This window comes from Nerophis ophidion, linkage group LG12, assembly GCF_033978795.1.
Source record: "Nerophis ophidion isolate RoL-2023_Sa linkage group LG12, RoL_Noph_v1.0, whole genome shotgun sequence".
Classification (NCBI taxonomy): domain Eukaryota; kingdom Metazoa; phylum Chordata; class Actinopteri; order Syngnathiformes; family Syngnathidae; genus Nerophis; species Nerophis ophidion.
In genome coordinates, this window is record NC_084622.1 from 43,297,730 (window position 1) to 43,314,581 (window position 16,852).

General features: G+C 39.3%; 1 protein-coding gene across 3 annotated transcripts in view; it reads right to left on the reverse strand.

The window, feature by feature from the left end:
* hrasb (HRas proto-oncogene, GTPase b) overlaps window positions 1-13,694 on the reverse strand; it is a 48,082-nt gene extending 34,388 nt beyond the window's left edge. For 2 of the 3 annotated variants that reach the window (XM_061917602.1, XM_061917603.1), the window contains exon 1: window positions 13,319-13,693. The gene's annotated coding sequence lies outside the window, so the exon portion shown is untranslated. Of the gene's footprint in view, window positions 1-13,318 lie in introns of all 3 variants that reach the window. The other variant, XM_061917604.1, reaches the window with a different exon arrangement.
* Window positions 13,695-16,852: the final 3,158 nt, after the last annotated feature.

A 16,852-nucleotide genomic window follows, 5' to 3' on the forward strand; every position in this document is an offset into this window, starting at 1 on the left:
TCTGTGATGATATGGTGGTGTATTAATGCCCAAGGCATGGGTAACTTACACATCTGTGAAGGCACAATTAATGCTGAAAGGTACATACAGGTTTTGGAGCAACATATGTTGCCATCCAAGCAACGTTATAATGGACGTCCTTGCTTATTTCAGCAAGACAATACCAAGTCACTTGTTACAACAGCGTGGCTTCATAGTAAAAGAGTGCGGGTATTAGACTGGCCTGCCCGTAGTCCAGACCTGTCTCCCATTAAAAATGTGTGGCGCATTATGAAGCCTAAAATACCACAACGGAGACCCCGGACTGTTGAACAACTTAAGCTGTATATAAAACAAGAATGAGAAAGAATTCCACCTGAAAAGCTTCAAAAATGTGTCTCCTCAGTTCCCAAAGGTTTATTGAGTGTTGTTGAAAGAAAAGGTGATGTAACACAGTGGTGAACATGCCCTTTCCCAACTACTTTGGCACGTGTTGCAGCCATTAAATTCTAAGTTAATTATTATTTGCAAAAAAAAAAAAGTTTATGAGTTTGAACATCAAATATCTTGTCTTTTTAGCATATTTACCTGAATATGGGTTGAAAAGGATTTGCAAATCATTGTATTCTGTTTGTATTTACATCTAACACAATTTCCCAACTCATATGGAAACGGGATTTGTAAACGGTGCACTAAAAGTTGTTTATGGGTGTGTTTAATTTATCTCTCTCGTATGCTATAATTTTGCAAAGGCTTTCAAAACGGGCACCTAATTCTTACTATACTCATTGTCCCCAACTTTTGAGCAAATTAATGACTTGCAGTTCAGTAAAACATGTTTTCCTGTGACATTGTGACTTGCAAATTGCATTTGTATCTAAAACTTAGCACTTAACAATCTCTGTGAATCCTTTCAGTTGGATTTGAGGGCAATATTTTTACTCAGACAGCCCTCGCAAAACTGACTATTTGATCTATTAATAACTATGGATGCTGACGCGTCATCCATGTAGTTGCTACTTGATCTCAGCGCTGTTTTCGATACAGTCGATCATAACATTCTATTTAACTATCAAAACACATCTCGGTATGTCAGACATTGCGTGTTCTTGGTTTAATTCCTGTCTTACTGAAAGGATGCATCCATCCATCCATCCATTTTCATCCACTAATCCGAGGTCGGGTCGCGAGGGCTGCAGCCTAAGCAGAGAATCCCAGAATTCCCTTTGCAAGCGATGCAATGAGTCTCTTATAACAACGTGCCCTCAGCATATGTTAAGGTAACATGCGGAATTCCACAGGGTTCGATTGTTGGCCCTGCACTCTACATGCTGCCGCTAGGTGACCTCGTACGCAAATACTGTGTTAGCTTTCACTGTTATGCTGAGGACACCAATCTCTAGATGCCCTTAAAGCTGACCAACTCGAGAGATTGTAGTCATCTAGAAGTGTGTCTTAAAGTACCAGGAGAGTGAATAAACAAGTTAACTTTATATGTTTGTTTGTTTCCATTAGACCATATCAAAGTGTATTTGCATTTCGCAAAGTATGTGAAAATACCGTCTAAACATCACACAATACCACAAATTCAGTCAGCTATTTTGAATATTCTGCTCCTAAGGGCATCCGTAATTTCTGTAGATTGACATCGCTATAGTAACACTTCTGTACTCTGACCATAGTATCAGATCAGTCATTCAGGAAATATGCAAAAATTAGAGAGATATGTACTGTCTATCAATCACAATCCCTATGTAAGACACAAACACATATGTTTTTCTTTTTTAATGCATTCTAAATCGTAAATAAATAAATACATAAATAGTCTGTCAATAGACTACTCAGTGGCCTAGTGGTTAAAGTGTCCGCCCTAAGATCTGTAGGTTGGGAGTTCAAACCCCGGCCGAGTCATACCAAACTCTATAAAAAAAAATGGGACCCATTGCCTCCCTGCTTGGCACTCAGCATCAAAGGTTGGAATTCGGGGTTAAATCACTATAAATGATTCCGGGGCGCATCACCGCTGCTCCCCTCACTTCCCAGGGGGTGATCAAGGGGATGGGTCGAATGCAGAGGACAAATTTCGCCACACCTAGTGTGTGTGTGACAATCATTGGTACTTTAACTTTAACAACAGGGGCTCTCTTTTCCGCCGACAAAACTCTAAACAGCCACCCAAAACCTGCCAACAATAGTCTATAAAAATATTGTGACCTGAATAATAACCAAATATTAGCGATGTTGTTATTATAAGCGCCAATGCAGACAAACAATTTTTAGTGGCAAATTGATAACACACAGCTAAGTAGCCGTCTGCTGCTGGCCGTGACATCCTGCTGCTACCGCATCATCACGTCTCAGTCTGCCAAATTATTTTACATTATAATTTATGTCTCTCATCTGGATATTTGGAGGATTTAGCCAGGAATCTAGAAGTTGGTCATCTGTGACATTCAATGTATACCCAGGGATGGAGACAAACACACACAACCAAAGACAGTGTCTGCAGGGCGACATTTCCTTGTTAACCCTTAATGTGCATCATGATTAATTCATCATCTGAATGATGACATTGATGACATATGATACTAGCTTCTATATAGAGGAAACATATTTTGCCACTCTACTGGTACATTAATGAAATTAAACAATGGATGTCCAGCAACGTTTTGCATCTTAATGCTATGAAAACAAAAATGTTAAATATTGGTCCTTGTAGACTTATTTACAAAACAATAGTACAAAGCGACTTGGTGAAAAATGTTGGCATTTTTGTCAATCCAACTTTCTTGTTTGAGTTGCATATTAACTGTGTGATCAAAACACCCTTCTTTCAGCTCTGTAACATCGCTATCTATCCAATTTTGTCCACCAGCGACGCTAAGATCATTCATTATTTATTCATTTGTTCGATACGTTTCGTCTCGATTATTGTTAACATATTATTTTAAGGTCTCCCTATGTTAAGCAATAAAAGATTACAGTTTGTACAAAATGGGGCTGTTGGATTTTTGACAAGCACAAGAAAGTTTGATCATATTACACCTATACTGTCTCATCTGCACTTGCTTTCTGTGCACTTAAGATGCGACTTTAAGGTTGTATCACTTATGTATAAAACATTAAACGGTCTAGCTCCATCCTATTTTGCTGATTGTATTGTAATAATTGTACCGGCCAGTAATCTGGGTTTAAAGACTTCCGGCTTATTAGTGATTCCCCGAGCCCAAAAAAAGTCTGTGGGCTCTCGAGCGTTTTATATTTAGGATCAATTACTCTGGAATGTCCTACCGGTAACAGTTAGAGATGTTACCTCAGTAGAAGCATTTAAGTCCCATCTTAAAACTAATATACTAGAGCCTTTAAATTGACCCCTCTTTAGAAGAGTTGACCTGCCGCTTCTCTTTTCTTCTCTGCCCCCCTGTCCTGTGTGGAGAGGTTATTAGGTGGCCACGGATTAGTTTCCACTGAGGTTGCACTAGCTGTTCCAAGTGGGGACCCTTGGTGGACTACTCCTCTGTGCATCAGTTGGTGATGTGTCTGTACTGCCAACTTGTCTAGTTCCAAGATGATCCCACTGCTGACCTCCTTATTGACTGAACTCTCACATGATGAACCGTACCCACTCGGCATCCATTGCACCGGTCACCCAAGGGGGAGGTCCACCTTGTATTTGGAGCTGACACTAATCATTTTGAAAACAATGGTCACTTTTAATTTCCCCTCGGGATTAATAAAGTATGTCTGATTCTGATTCTGATTTTAATATACATATTGCTCAGAGATTGCTCAGAGATTGCTCAAAGATGTTGAGAGAGACGACAGTCGGGAAGAAAAACTTGCAAACGTATACTAAAAAAATCTGCCCAATCCAAGCAATGAAGTCTGTGTTTATTGCTTTTTGTTGACGTATGACATCGGATAGGACTGCACTATTAATCGTTATCGAATCGACATCAAGGTTTTATTTAGTGTGATGTGTAACTGTGGGAGAGTGAAGTTTTTTTTCTCAATTATCACCAGCATTTGAGTGAACGATATGTTCGCCAAACAAAATTGTTGAGCCACACGTATGTTCGTTGCTTGTGCATTCCTGTCAGCACCTGAGCATATTTAATATTCGAAATAACTGAACACAGTGAGCCGTCTTTTCAGTTATTTACAGTCGGAGAAGAGAGTGGGGCACTAGCAACACACCATCTACACAGACAAACGAGAAACAATGCCGTGATCACGTAATGTCAATTAACAAAAAAAAGGCAACGTTTAACCTAGTTTTTCCAACTGGGAAAAAATGCACTTCAGGATATTAATGTAAAATGTTTGCTATTAGCAACAAGTCTATTTTATTTTATTTTTAATTTTAAGACAATAAGGTTATTTATAATCATATTACAGTACAATGGTCAACAATTCTATAGTAATGAAAAATAAAAGTTTATACCCTTTTCAAAGGTTACTTGCATTATTACTATGTATTATGATTACACTGTATATTTTTTATCTTTTATTTATTTACTTTAAGAGCATGATGTAAACAAAAGCTCTGAGTTTATCTGCATAAAGCCAAATAATTTTGAAAGTAAATTATTGAATATTGCTCTCATGTGCGGCATCTTGAGACAAGAATATGTAATTCAATGTAATATTTTGGTATTGACATCTCATCTGGGTGTCTTCTAGGTATTCTAGTAAGGGATGCGCAGATGAGACGTGTCAATATCAAAATTTTACTTTGAATCAATTTTGGCGACCAAGAAAATACATTGATTTAATGAATACATCCAAATACTTTATTAGTACTTATGTGCATGAACAGAGAACAGTAGGTAGTTTTTAACCAAAAAACATGTTTTAGTACACCAACGTCGGATCAAAAACAGTCCTTTACAATCACATTCATACAAATGGCCAACTCTTGTATTTTTAAAGGATAAAGGATTTAATCATTTCAAATACATATCTTTACAATAACTAGGCTGGGCGATATGGACAAAAAAGTATATCTCAATATATTTCTACTTAAACTCGATATTTGATATGTATCTCAATTTATTTTCCGATGAAAGTATACATTAAAGATACTCATTTTTGAGCGAATGACAACTGTACTATAAACACTGTGCTATAAACACTTTTATTAACCCTGTTAGTCAAGATGAGTATTAACAGCACATACAATGAACTGTTTAAGTAGCACAGAATTACGTAACATGAATAAAAATAAAAAATTATTATTTCTATATAAAATAAATAACCTAGCTGTGCAAATAATACAACATAAATTCCACTCGGATAAAAAAATACATTTGCAGGCAGGCACTTTTTAATTCCCTGTCGACGATGTAATGGACTGTCACACGTACGGTTCTGTGGTCCTACTAGACTACATGTCTGTGGTCAGTGCCACGTAAGTGACTTGACTTAATTGTGCGATTATGATCTTGTTTGTGTCAAAAGGATTCAACTATTCAATGTCAAAATGTAAAGAGTAGAAATAATGTCAGCTACTGTCTTATTGTAAAACACCAATGAAAATGAAAGTTAGCATTTAGACAGGCTATACTGTAGCAAAAGTCAACACATGTCTGCCACAATCATATGTGTTCTTAAATGTGTATTCCAAGTCTTCAACGCCGAGAACAGTTTTGATTTGGGCTTACATGGTAAACAACTCCAATGAATGTTTGATCCAGATGCATACATTTGTCCAAATGTGGCCAAGTAGACTCATTGTAGACGTGGTCTACATTGCTAAAAAAAAAAATCTAAAGAGGAGAATCCCTCTGCCATCTTCCACTAGTTTTTTTTATATGTAAATCGCCCCGCTTGAAAATTCCCTCTTCTCTTCTACAATTCTCTCTCTCTCCGTCATTTGGGATGTCTGTTAGGGTTTCCCTTCCTGGTTCCATGACCCCGCCTTATGTTGCCTTTGAGTGGCCTAACCTCAACAAATCATGACTCATCATAGTAAACAACCAACCAATCATGGACGTTCTTATAGTGCAAGCACGTCTAGAAGGAGAAAGGGATGGGTTTTAGTAGCCCATGGAGGAGAGTGGGGAGAACAAGGAACTCAACAAAAATGTGGTGTTTGGTAGTTTTAACATGAAATAAATGATATCAATATTACGATATTTTCTTAATTCATATCTATCGATCTTACAAACTCGATATATTGCCAAGCCCTACCAATAATACCATGAAGTGATTAACGTGGACCCTGACTTAAACAAGTTGAAAAACTTATTCGGGTGTTACCATTTAGTGGTCAATTGTACGGAATATGTACTGAACTGTGCAATCTACTAATAAAAGTATCAATCAATCAATAATTATGAATATAACGGTTTGTCTCACACGTAGAAACCAGTGTGCCGAGACAAAACCCCAGCAGTGCAGGTTTAACAAGCGTGCGCGCTCCTGTGGCGAGAATACATTTTTGGCAGCGGGCCATCCTGAAAAAAATTTACCGGTAATATAATTCCTTCACTTAAATGGGTTTTTTTTTTTGCAGCTGGGTCTGGTCGCATTTGATACATATCAGATTTGTATCCATCCTACAAAAGAGGCCTGGGTCAGATTGGAAAAAATCTGATTGATGTCAGGAAAAAAAAATACCAATGTTTTGGTACAGGTACCAAAATTATTTAGATAATTTTTGGTAAGTTTCTAAATAAAGGGCACCACAAAAAATTGCATTATTGGCTTTATTTTAACAAAAAATCTTAGGGTATATTAAACACACGTTTATTACGGTAGTTTAGTCTTTAAATAAAATAGTGAACATACTTGACCACTTGTCTTTTAGTAGTAAGTAAACAAACAAAGACTCCTAATTAGTCTGCTGACATATGCAGTAACATATTGTGTCATTTAACATTCTATTAATTTTTCAATATTATTGAGGACAAGTGGTAGAAAATTAACTATTAATCTACTTGCTCAATTAATGTTAATATCCGCTTACTTTCTCTATTAACATGTTCTGTTTACATTTGTGTTGAGATGTAATAATCACTTATTTTTATGTTGTTTAATACTTTAGTTTTGGATGATACCACAAATTTGGGTATCAATCCGATACTAAGTCGTTACAGGATCATGCAATGGTCATCTTCAAAGTCCTCATGTGTCCAGGGACATATTTCTTGAGTTTATAAATATAATATGAATTAAAAAAAAAACTAAATAAGATGTGATGCCAAAAAATATCAACGTAATCATAGTAGTATCGACTAGATACGTGCCTATACTTAATAACATTACAGTGGCTGTCAGGTGTAGATCCACAAATGGCGTTTCTTTACATTTTGATGCCGGTGAGCTATGGTGTGTAGTGAAGCATGTTTAGCTATTCCGCTTCCTGCAGGGATAAAGCTTGTAAGAAACTTACTTTATTTGTCGCCAGGTAGACCAAGATTAGTGATTTAGAAGTAGCTAAAACACTGCAGACGGTGGATGGACGTTAGCCGCTAGCTAGCTAGCCATGTCTTAAAGCACCTCTTCCCGAGGGCGTTTCAGTGTTACAACTTCACCTTTATCAGTAGTTTTTAAGCCAAAATGTGTCCCTTCTCCTTTTTCTGTCCACACACTGTGTCTACATGTAAGTACTCAGTGATTGTGTGCCGCCAAACATGCTCCTCTGCTTGTAAATCCAGTAATGACTCGGCAAGACGGCGACCGGAATGTTACAGAGGCAGTATAGTACCGACAATTATTCATTAGTATCGCGGTACAATACCAATACCGGTATACCGTACAACCCTAGTGTAAACATAGCCTTGGTTTGGTCTGGTCTTTTTGGTGCTGGACACTATGTTTACAGTGGACAAAACGAAGCGAACCAGCAGAGCGAACTGACTCCGGTCCGTCTTAACCGGACCAAAAAAAGACAAGCAGGATAGGTTGAATGGCAACACTAAATCAGCCCTAAAGCAGTGTTTTTCAACCACTGTGCCGCGGCACACTAGTGAGCTGTGAGATACAGTCTGGTGTGCTGTGGGAAATTATCTAATTACACCTATTTGGGTTAAAAATATTTTTTGCAAATCAGTAATTCTATTCTGCAAATTATGTGTTGTTGTATAGGGTCTGTGCTGTCTAGAGCTTGGCAGAGTAACCGTGTAATACTCTTCCATATCAGTAGGTGGCAGCCGGTAGCTAATTGCTTTGTAGATGTCGGGAATAGCAGGAGACAGCATGAAGGTAAAAAGGTATCTAACGCTGAAACCAAAAATAAACAAAAGGTGAGTGCCCTTGAGAAAAGGCACTGAAGCTTAGGGAAGGCTTTGCGGAACGAAACTAAAACTGAACTGGCTACAAAGTAAACAAAAACAGAATGCTGGACAGCAGCAAAAACTTACTGTAGAGCAAAATACAGCCGAACATGACATGACAATTAGCAATGTCCCCACAAAGAAGGATAAAAACAAGTGAAATATTCTTGATTGCTAAAACAAAGTAGATGCGGGAAATATCGCCTAAAGGAAGACATGAAACTGCTACAGGAAAATACAAAAAAAGAGAAAAAAACACTAAAACTAAAACACTACACAAAGGATAACAGCAAAGAATCTCGAAATAATTCATGGCATGATGTGACAGGTCATGACAGTACACCTCTTTTGAGACAAGAGCTATAGTGATGCATGTTTGATTAAGGTTTAAAGTCATATCCAACAATTGTGACAACGACTTGTTACTGTCAACTGAGTTTTGTTTTTTAATGATCTCTGCTGGTGGTATGCCTCCGCATTTTTTCCATCGCAAAAAATGTGCCTTGGCTCAAAAAAGGTTGAAAAACACTGCCCTAGAGTGTGAATGTGAGTGTGAATGTTGTCTGTCTATCTGTGTTGGCCCTGCGTTGAGGTGGCGACTTGTCCAGGGTGTACCCCGCCAACCGCCCGAATGCAGCAGAGATAGGCTCCAGCACCAACCCGACACCCCGAAAGGGACAAGCGGTAGATAATAAATGGATGGATGAACTAGGGCTGGGCGATATATCGATATATTGCTGGTTTGCTTCTGTGCGATATAGAAAATGACTATATCGTAATATTCGATTATATGATCTCACACCGTTGCTTTAAGCTGCGTGTGTTACATTACTGGCATGTCTCACTCCTTCTCGTCTGTCCTTCTCAAAGAGACGTAAACAAGCCCACCTTCTTACATACACCACATACTGTCGCGCATGTAACGTCACACGCTCTCGCCTCAGCTAACGTTAGCATGGCTAACGTTAGCTGAGGCAGGTCGAGTTGCTTTTAGCTGCGTGCACTACATTACTGGCATTTCTCATTCCTTCTCGTCCCTCATTCTGACAGATACGGAAAAGAAGCCCGCCTTTGTACATACGTCACCACATACTCTCGCGAGTCTGGCGTCATAGCTCTCGCCGATCAGAGAGAGAGAGATGGTCCGAAACTTTTCACAAATGGAGGAAGAACAATAAATGCCCAACATAAAGAGGAGGGGGTCCATCAACTGGCGGTGGTTTGGCTCCAAGTGGGAAGATATTCAGCAAACAGCAATATGCTGTTAAATGTATATACTCTGATGATTAACCTGTGTGATGACTGTATTATGCTGATAGTATATATATTTGTACCATGAATTGATTAACGTGGACCCCGACTTAAACGAGTTGAAAAACTTATTCAGGTGTCACCATTTCGTGGTCAATTGTATGGAATATGTACTGCACTGCGCAATCTACTAATAAAAGTATCAATTAATCAATGCAAAGCATGCACCAGAAGTGTTATGACAAAAAGGTAGCAACACTATTGATTTGTTCTTTCATTTAAAAAGTCATCCGTGAGAGAATGAAGAGTATTTGAAGGCCTACTGAAATGAGATTTTCTTATTTAAACGGGGATAGCAGGTCCATTCTATGTGTCATACTTGATCATTTCGCAATATTGCCATATTTTTGCTGAAAGGATTTAGTAAAGAACATCCATGATAAAGTTCGCAACTTTCGGTGTTAGGAGAAAAGCCCTGCCTCTACTGGAAGTCGCAGACGATGACGCCACAAGTGTGGGGGCTCCTCACATATTCACATTGTTTTTAATGGGAGCCTCCAACAAAAAGTGCTATTCGGACCGAGAAAACGACAATTTCCCCATTAATTTGAGCAAGGATGAAAGATTCGTGTTTGAGGATATTGATAGCGACGGACTAGGAAAAAAAAAAAAAAAGGTTAAAAAAATAAACGCGATTGCATTGGGACGGATTCTGATGTTTCTAAACACATTTACTCTGATAATTCTGGGAAATCCCTTATCTTTCTATTGTGTTGCTAGTGTTTTAGTGAGTTAAATATTACCTGATAGTCGGAGGTGTGTCTCCACGAGTGTGTTGACATGCAGTGTCTCAGGGGAGTCGACGGCAGCTATGGACGGCACAAGCTCAGCTTTTCTCCGGTAAGAAGCGACTTTCTAAGCACAATTTTCTCACTGAAACCTGCTGGTTGACATTCCGTTGTGATTCATGTTCGCTTGACCGCGCTCTGATCCATAGTAAAGTTTCACCTCCAGGAATTTTAAACAAGGAATCACCGTGTGTTTGTGTGGCTAAAGGCTAAAGCTTCCCAACTGCATCTTTCTACTTTGACTCCTCCAATATTAATTGAACAAATTGCAAAAGATTCAGCAACACAGATTTCCAAAATACCGTGTAATTATGCCGTTAAAGCAGACGACTTTTAGCTGTGTGCGTGCGCAGCGCTCATACTTCCTAAAAACACGTGACGTCTTGCGTATATGTCATCATTACACGTTTTCAAGACGAAACTCCCGGGAAATTTAAAATTGCAATTTAGTAAACCAAAAAGGCCGTATTGGTATGTGTTGCAATGTTAATATTTCATCATTGATATATAAACTATCAGACTGCGTGGTGGGTAGTAGTGGGTTTCAGTAGGCCTTTAATAAATACAGTTTGGGTCAATTGACTTAGTTGTGATTTCCCTCTCTGCATGAAAGTTTAAAAGTAGCCTATATTAATGCAGTATGAAGAAGAATGTTTTAATGTAGACACTAGAGATGCGCGGATAGGCAATTATATCATCCGCAACCACATTACAAAAGTCGTCATCCACCCGAACCAACATTTTATCAAAGCCACAACCGCCCGCCACCCGCCCCTTGTTATATATCTAATACAGACGATGCAAGGCATTAGTGAGGTTAGAAAGTGTAACTCCCTCCAAATAGCACAGACACAATGGCTTTCTTGAACTGATTTATTTGAAGGCTTCCTTTACCTTCAAATTCACCGTGAAAACTGTAATAAATAAAGCACATTACAAACGTAAAAATAATAACATGCACAGCATGTGGATCCAACATTTTACCAAGTAAAATACCAACAAATGACAAACAAATACCTCGTTGGCCTACATGCTTCTTTTAGGAGGAAATAGTTATCTTCTGGCTCTTATAGCCCAAACGCTTAAAGTCTTTGTGACACTTTTTGGTCTTTGTTACAATCAGTTGCTCTCTTCCTCCCTTCTCATGCAACATAAAAATGTGTACTCATACCTGGAAGTAGCTTCCTTACATCCGTCCACAGACCAAACGAGACACTTCAAAATAAAAGTATGCCCACATACTGTTTCAAAGAGTGCTGCTCGTTTTTCATATGTGGGTAACAACATTTAACTATTAATAAATGGTTGATTTATATAGGCTAGTAAGGTAAAGTTTTGTACCTAACAAGTTTCGGCTACCTTGCTTCTGCAGCCTTCATCAGAGGTGTCACGTGATGTTAGCGTGACGTTGTCTGTGACGGGATATATGGATTGTTTTGGTTGATACTTTTATTAGTAGATTGCACAGTTCAGTACATATTCCGTACAATTGACCACTAAATGTTAAAACCCGAATAAGTTTTTCAACTTGTTTAAGTCGGGGTTCACGTTAATCAATTCATGTTAAAAAAGTGAGTTCCCTGACCGGGAATCGAATCCGGGCCGCGGCGGTGAAAGCGCCGAATCCTAACCACTAGACTGTACCATCAAGTGCTGTCAGGTACATACAGCACTCTACCTTACTAACCTATATAAATCAACCATTTATAAATACACGTCGGTAGGCTAAATGAACCTCTTCAACATAACATTTAACTATGTATATATATTTCCGAATTGGTTCAACCATCACCCGCCCGGATCTATTTAAAATCTATTTTTTTGTCATGTCACCCGCCCGACACCGCGGACTCCGCGGTTGTGACCGCAAACCGCGCATCTCTAGTAGACACATAGAATTATCATACGGCTGTGATTATATGCATCAAGTGTTCATTCAAGGCCAAGGCAAAATATCGTAATATATATCGTATATCGCAATATGGCATAAAAATATCGCGATATTAATAAAAGCCGAGCTTCACGGTGGAAGAGGGGTTAGTGCGTCTGCCTCACAATACGAAGGTCCTGAGTAGTCCTGGGTTAAATCCCGGGCTCGGGATCTTTCTGTGTGGAGTTTGCATGTCCTCCCCGTGAATGCTTGGGTTCCCTCCGGGTAATCCGGCTACCTCCCACTTCCAAAGAAATGCACCTGGGGATAGGTTGATTGACAACACTAAATTGGCCCTAGTGTGTGAATGTGAGTGTGAATGTTGTCTGTTTATCTGTGTTGGCCCTGCGATGAGGTGGCGACTTGTCCAGGGTGTACCCCGCCTTTCGCCCGATTGTAGCTGAGCTAGGCACCCGCGACCCCAAAGGGAATAAGCGGTAGAAATGGATGGATGTATGGATATTAATAAAAGCCAATATCGCCCAGCCCTAGGATGAACACAACCTCAATTACACTTTGCCACGCAGCTCCTCCTGCTTAACATTTCAAGGATGCAGCATCCTGACAGTGAGACATATTCACGCCTGGTAAAGGAATCCAACTTCCGCAGTGATACATTCAGTTTCCCCTCAGTGTGACAGGGTGTCTCCCTTCCTTCTGCGTGGTCACAGTCACCAGCAGCAGCCTCATTAATTACGTTTACTCGAATACAAGTCAAATATACACTCAGTAAAACGTTGAGTTATAAAAATGACTTCCTGTTTCAGTTTGGGGAGGGGAGGCAGATGGAGACGTCCACTTTAGCCGCCTCCCCAAACTCAAAGGGGGCCGTTGTTCAGAATGCTAATTGTTTGAAAATAAGAGCCGCGTGTATTCTTGAACAGAACACACGCCAACTAAATCCACGCGTGGAAATGAAAGCAAGCTAAAATGTCGTAACTGTGGCCGGCAAGACACAACACGCGGTACAAAGGCGGACACCTTTTTGACAGCGTTTTTCGGACACTGGAATGTGTCCATTGCATACTTACAACAAGCAGGGCTCTAAATAGCGATGTTTTGTCCGGCAGGGGAAGAGGGAATGGGGTAAAAAAAAAACAACAAAAAAAAACGATGTTCCAACTCAAGTTGGCTCTTGAATTGAAGATATCCGAACAGAGGGAAAAAAAACAAGTCTTCTCCCAGCTTCCGGTCCACTCGAAATAACTGTGTCTTTATTATCAGCCACAAACGGTTGACTTTTCCGCAACTAAATAGCACCAAGCTGCTCGCAGGCACGCATTGGTTGGGCTGAAATGTGCCCGCGTCGAACAATGTGTCTCCACTGAGAGGATGGGGAGTGACGGCAGCCCACGCCCAGCGCAGTCCGACACTCAACCGCCCCTCTGTTCGCGAGCCGTGCCCGACAGCAAGCCGGAGCGCGCATTTCGCGGGAGCGCGCACGCGCGCGCAACCAACCGATTTAGTAAAACCTCACACAGCATCAGAGGTGGGTAGAGTAGCCAGAAATTTGACTCAAGTAAGAGTACTGTTACTTAAGAGATGTATTACTCAAGTAAAAGTAAGGAGTAGTCACCCAAATATTTACTTGAGTAAAAGTAAAAAGTATGTTGTGAATTACTACCCAGGTACTGAGTAACTGATGAGTAACCTGTTCGTTTAATGACGCCAACAAGTAATGCACAAAAACATAAAAATAACAATGGACACATTCACAGCCAGGAATATCTCTTAAGCAACTAAAACCATAATATATATTAAATAATATAAATTTGGTTATACATTGTATTGAAAACATTTTTTTAAATGAATTTTACCTTTGCAACCACATTATACTATTGGCTAAGTTTTGTATTCATAAATGTAAGTTTCTCAATACCCGACCTGTTTTTTGTGCCTTTAAAAAAGATTTAGAACTCTACATTAAAACACGCTACCGCTAACAACCAAAAAGCTGTGAAAACGATGATGCTGAGTTCCAAATTTAAGTTATTTACTGAGATTGAGTGAGCCTATGGCTTTGCACTTTGTTTATTCTATATATAAATATATATATATATATATATATATATATATATATGTATATATATATATATATATATCCATCTTCTACCGCTTATTCCCCTTTGGGGTTGCGGTGGGTGCTGGAGCCTATCTCAGCTACAATCGGGCAGAAGGCGGGGTACACCCTGGACAAGTCGCCACCTCATCGCAGGGCCAACACAGATAGACAGACAACATTCACACTCATATTCACACACACACACATATGTATATATATATATATATATATATATATTTTTTTTTTTTTTGCATTCTATTTTTCTATTTTAGTTACTTTGAAATTACAACCCCCTGGCGCTGTTTTGTACGTTTTTTATACTGTTTTGTACTCTTTTTGTACTTACTTCGATTATTATTTTCAACTGTTTGTAAATGTTGAAATTTATAAAGAAAGGTTTATAAAAAAAAATAAAAATAAAAAGTGTGCAGTTAATCATGTGACCGCCTGGCTCTGTTTGATTGGTGAAACGGAGTCAAACGTCACCAGTGACTGCATTTGATTGGTGAAATGCAGGCTTGTGATAGATCCTACTTTGAAGGTCCGTCAGGCAAACCAAAACAAACAAAGTGTGCATTAACAGATTGATAAAAATCAGTAACGGGTAGCGAGCTGAATGTAGATAAATGGAGCGGAGTAAAAGTAGCGTTTCTTCTCTATAAATATACTCAAATAAAAGTAAAATTATGTTGCATTAAAACTACTCTTAGAAGTACAATTTATCCCAAAAGTTAGTCAAATAGATATAACGGAGTAAAAATAGCGCGTTACTACCCACCTCTGCACAGTATTAAGAAGTATTTTCATCAATGTTTTATTGTAATTAAGAGGCCTACAAATTTGCATGACATTTCAATAATTCACATGTTGGCAGTAAAATAATCCAAACAATGGAACAATAGAGCAGTGTTTTTCAACCTTTTTTTGAGCCAAGGCACATTTTTTTCATTGAAAAAATCCGAGGGCACACCACCAGCAGAAATCATTAAAAAAGTTAAGTCCATCCATCCATTGTCTACCGCTTATTCCCTTTGGGGTCGCGGGAGGGGCTGCTGCCTATCTCAGCTATAATCGGGCGGAAGACGGGGTACACCCAGGACAAGTCGCCACCTCATTGCAGGGCCAACACAGATAGACAGACAACATTCACACTCACATTCACACACTAGGGTCAATTTAGTGTTGCATATCAACCTATCCCCAAGTGCATGTTTTTGGAAGTGAGAAGAAGCCGGGGTACCCGGAGGGAACCCACGCAGTCACGGGGAGGACATGCAAACTCCACACAGAAAGATCCAGAGGCCGTGATTGAACCCTGACTACTCAGGACCTTCGTATTGTGAGGCAGACGCACTAACCCCTCTGCCACCGTGAAGCCCAAAATGTAACTCGATATTGACAATAAAAACGTGTCTTCGCAATTGTTGAATATTAACCATGACCAAGCATGCATCACTATACTTGTCTCAAAGTACAGTCACGACCTGTCACATCACACCGTGACTTTTTTGAGTTTTTTGGTGGTTTCCTGTGTGCAGTGTCTCGCGCTCCTATTTTGGTGGCTTTTCCTGTTTTGTTGGTAATTTTCCAGTTGCAGTTTCACTATTCCCCGCACCGTGCTTTGTTTTAGCAATCAAGACTATTGACTGTTGCTATCCTTCTTTGCGTGGACATTGTTGTCATGTCATGTACGGATGTACTTTGTGTGCTCCACACACTGTAAGTCTTAGCTGTCATCCAGCATTATGTTCTTTTTTTACTTTGTAGCCAATTCAGTTTTAGTTTCGTTATGCATAGCCATCCCTAACTTTAATGCCTTTACTTAAAGCTACTCACTTTTTGTTTATGTTTGGTTAAAGCATTAGATATATTTTTACCTGCACACTGCCTCCTGCTGTTGTCTGCATATCCTGTTCCTGACATCTACAAAGCAATTTGCTCCCTAATGCCACCTACTGATATGGAAGAGTATTACATGGTTACTCTGCCGAGCTCAGGACAGCACCGACCACTCAATAACGGCACATTATTTGCGGATTATTACTGGTTTGCAAAAAATATTTTTAACCCAAATAGGTGAAACTACATAATCTCCCACGACGCATCAGACTGTATCTCCCGACACACTAGTGTGCCGCGGCACAGTGGTTGAAAAACACTGGTCTACATCAGTGGGGCCCAATTGGCCACAGCATAATTTTTTTATTAAAATGTTTTTATTTTATCCCTGCGATGAGGTGGCGACTTGTCCAGGGTGTACCCCGCCTTCCGCCCGATTGTAGCTGAGATAGGCGCCAGCGCCCCCCGCGACCCCAAAAGGGAATAAGCGGTAGAAAATGGATGGATGGGGTTTTTATTTTATTTAAAATGTATTTTTTTTTTTTTTTTTTTTTTTTTTTTTTTATTAAATCAACATAAAAAACACAAGATACACTTACAATTAGTGCACCAACCCAAAAAACGTCCCTTTTTCATGACAAAGAAAAAAAATAAATAAATAAAA